Raw genomic sequence first — 4,192 nt, 5'->3', positions numbered from 1 at the left:
GACAAGCTCCTCTGCCAGCTCCTTCAGCACTCTTGGGTGGATCCCATCCGGCCCCATAGACTTGTGGATGTCCAGGTGGCATAGCAGGTCAAAAACTGCTTCCTCCTGGATTATGGGGGGTTTATTCCACTCACCATCCCTGTCTTCCAGCTCGGGGGGCTGAGTACCCTGGGGACAATTGTCAGGCCATTAAAGACTGAGGCAAAGAAGGCATTAAGTATCTCAGCCTTTTCCTCATCTTTAGTGGCAATGTAGTGGATGCAAGGATTTTCAGCCTTTTGGATCACTTGCTCAGATAAAGTAAGAAATTCTGGAAGATCCTCTTCTTTAGCTCTCCAGGGTTCATTACCACCTCATCACCCACAGAAGCAGCACACCAGCTCGGTCATAGCTTATGCCAAAACGAGGTGTTAGCTTGGAATAAAATGTGCTTGCTGCTCCACAGAGGCTTCTGAACAGGTGCCTGGAGGGGCCCGGAGCTGAAACCGCATCTTAGTTTCATTTCTTTGCTGTATTGTACACAAGGGGAGAAATCCATTGGCAAGTGTCAAGAACTTGGAGTGGCAGGGACATTGAAATTACTTCATTTTACAGAAAAGAAGCAGGGTCAGAAGCAGAAAATTGCTTCTCCAGTATGCTGCAGGTAATTAATGAAAGATCTGGGAACACCAGCCCTAACATCTTAATGCGAAGAAAATTTGAATAATGTTTTATTTGGGAAAAAATGGTTTAGGTTTTTTTTTTTCCCTGAAGCAAACTGGAGCACCTAAGTGTCCTGACACTGCCCATTTTGTCCTCAGCCCTGCATAACCCTTCCGGCAGCTCCTGGGCCAGTGCGTTGGGCAAATACAAGCAATTGCCTTTAGAGAGCTCAGAAGCTCTCGGACACACAGAGGAAAGCCGTGCAGATGGCTCTGAGAAGGAGTTATTACATGTCACGCTCCAGGTGAAGCCAAAGCAACACATTTCTTTGCAATATGGGCCTTACAGTCACATGCCAGCAAACTTTCCCCAGCAATTCGCATGGCTTGAGATACATGAAAGTGCATCTACACAGAGCTGCAGACATCTAATGAAACTAGAGCCTCTGTACTGTAACGAATCTTCCTCTGGCAACAGACCAGGGAGGGGAATGAAAGAAGGAGATCAAATCACGTATCACTGTTATTAGTAAGTTCACACAGCTAGCAGTGTCCCCCTGCTGTATGGAAGTACATGCACAGACCAAAGCCCCCAGCAGAAATGATTTATCTCTGAAAGGGAGTTTGTTTCTATTCATATTTCTCTAAAGTGGCCTTTCCACTGGACAAACTCCTTGCCAGCAGCTCTTGCACATCCAGCTGCAGCCTGCTGCCTAGAGGGCCTGCTGGAGACTGTCTCCACAGTACTTGCTGCTCCTGCCTATAAATAACATTTCAGATGCCCAGGCCACACAGTCACACTGCAGGAAAGGTCAGGCATAATCGTCATCGCCCAAAGAGCTTGCTCTCCATGACTGCCCCATGGCCGAGGCTTGCTGTCTGAACCACAGCCAATGCTCTGGGCCTTATCAGGGTTGGATCACACTGGGAATTTTCTGATGAAACAATTTTATTGGAAAATGCTGATTCATAGACATCAAAATGTTTCATGGAAATGCACCAGTTTTTATTAATTTGCAAGCAAACCCAGACATTATTTGGATGTACTAGTGACTGGTCAGCTGCCAGGGTATCCCATGGCTTCTAATGTGTCTGCTTGCAGGACAGCTGTGTCCTCTGGACTGCTTCAAACACAGGAGCCTGAGCACTGCAAAGGCTGATGATGGCCTTGCTCTGATCTAGCTCTTGGCAGCCCTTAAGCCTCAGCATGAGATGGGTTGTGGGGGCTTTGGCTCCATGCATCAAAGCCCTGGGGGAGCCACCAGGTGCTCAGGGGCTGGAGGCTTCCACTACCTTTTCTCCATGGAAAGCAGGGCAAACTGGCTGGTTTCTTTCCAGGACTATGGATTATTTTTTTTTCTCCCCAAAATGACAGTAATCTAAGTATCCTGGCAGAGCCTTCCCACTCTGGGCAAACAATCTTCAGCATCTCAGAGCTTTCCTGGAGCAGAAGCCCTGCTTCACCCCTCAGCCTGGTGCAACAGCCCTACCTGCAGCCTGGCTGCATGCCCCCTGCTTTGCTCCCGTGTGCTGTGAATTCATGACAACAGTGAGTCGCAGGCACAATGCCTGGCTCACTGTTGTGCCTCGAGGTCGGCGCGGACTGGCCCACCCATCAGCAAAGGTTATCCAGAATGGCCCTGTCACCATCCTCAAGATCCTGGTCTCTGGCCGCCCTTCGCTGTGCTACAGGACAACATCTCTGCGGTGTTGCACTGCTGTGGAAAACAGAACCCTACACCAGGATTTTGCATTGGCAGAGACCATCTCTGGTAGGACTTTGTGCTGGGTGCAGGTTTTAGGCTGCTCCCATTCACTCTGCATGCTGGAGCTTTGCTGCTGCTGGCACCCTTCAGGATTTGCTGGTTGGTCTCACCAGGTGGCTGTATCCATCCAGGACAACCTACCAGGGTCCTGCTCCACATGGCATGGTAATAATGTGCTCACCATCTTCATGGCCTTGTCCCTTTCTTTTATACCCCCCATGGCTGCTCTCCAGTTAGATCCGTGACTTTTAAGGACCCAAATCCTACCCCTCTCCTAGAAGGGAGCTTCATGAGCATTGGCTGAGATGTTTGATGCAGAAAAGCTTAAGTCTCCAAAGGAAACAGACTGTAGAAGTTTGATCCCTGCCCCCCTGCCCTCGATGCACTGTTTGGTGTCTTTGCAGACATGGTGTCCCCTTATCTTCAGTCCAGCAACCTTCAGTGCCCCCCTTGGTGGCAGCAAGCTCTGCATGGTCTCCTCTGGGTCCTGAGAAAAATCCCTTTATTTCCATCACCCTGCGGCTGCACTTGTGTCTATTCCCTGCTCCTCCCAGGAATTTCTCATCTCTGCTCCAGCCCCTGGCTGTGTCCCATTAGGACATCCCCCCCCTCCTCTCCTCTTCCCCTCCAAGGCTTCACCTGCCCTGAGGATTTTGTTAGCCAGGATGTAGGAAACATCAGCCTTTCCCCTGCAGCCCAGCCAGGGATGTTTTACCAAAGCAGAACATCCAAAATGACACCAGCAGAACTCAGACATCCCTGTTCCCCTTCCCTGCCCCTGTCTGCAGCTGGAGCACCACTGGAAGGCTGAAATCCCCCCAGCAGCTGGGGCTTCTCTGTGATGAGGGGCAGGTGATAAGTCTGTGGGCAGAAAAGAAACTGGTGATGCCAAGTCCAAGCAATTGGGGATGGTGAATGAGCACAAAGTATAATGAATTTAGTAATATCTTTGCTGGCTTGGAGTACAAAGCCCTGCTGTGGAGCAGGACACTGGTCTCTGGTGGGGCTGGTCGAGGGCTCCCATCTGCTCTTCCAGAGAGGTGCCATGGAGACATTCTGCCTTTTCACAAAGAAATCCCTTTCTCATCCCTGCTCTGAGTATGGGGGGGGAATCCTTCTCCCCAGAGAGCAGTGCGAACCTTTGCCGCTATGTGATATTTGTCGGTCAAAATAAGCAGTGATGTGCCAAGGAGATGCATGAGAAGACACTGCTGTCATTCTGGGGAGCTGATGTACTTTCTTCCTGACAGTTCCTTCACAACTCATAAAACATGCAGGGAGAGCCTTCCTTGGGAGGAGGAGTGATAGGGCACAGAGTAGGTGTAGTAATGTAGAAGCTGATGTAGGCATTTAGTTCTGTGCTGCAGCTGCTTTACCCATAGCTGGGCGTTGGGATGTGACAAGGATGGTTATGGGATGGGCAAACCCGAGACAGAGAGAGACAGCAATCCCATGGGCTGACAGTATGAAACATAAGCGAACTGTGAAAAGCACAGGCAGAGCAGAAGTGGTGTACCCAGGGCCAGCACGTGCTCCCACAGGGCTGCGTGGGTGCTCGGGAGCTCAGCTGGGTCCTTGTTCACAGGGTTTCTTGTTCCTACACCCTTCTCCACAGTCACAGCTGGACCACATTGGCTGCAGCTGTGTGAGCAATTGGGTGCCTGTGAAATTCCTTGCGCCAAAGAGGAAAAATGAAAAAATTTCAAATTTTCAGCCCTGTTTTTCCAGACAATACTATACCAACACCTGAGGATGAATGGCCCCTGGTCCCTTCCCTCTCCTGCT

This window comes from Egretta garzetta, unplaced genomic scaffold (genome assembly GCF_000687185.1).
Source record: "Egretta garzetta isolate BGI_Z169 unplaced genomic scaffold, ASM68718v1 scaffold589, whole genome shotgun sequence".
Classification (NCBI taxonomy): domain Eukaryota; kingdom Metazoa; phylum Chordata; class Aves; order Pelecaniformes; family Ardeidae; genus Egretta; species Egretta garzetta.
This window is presented reverse-complemented; position numbering follows the sequence as displayed.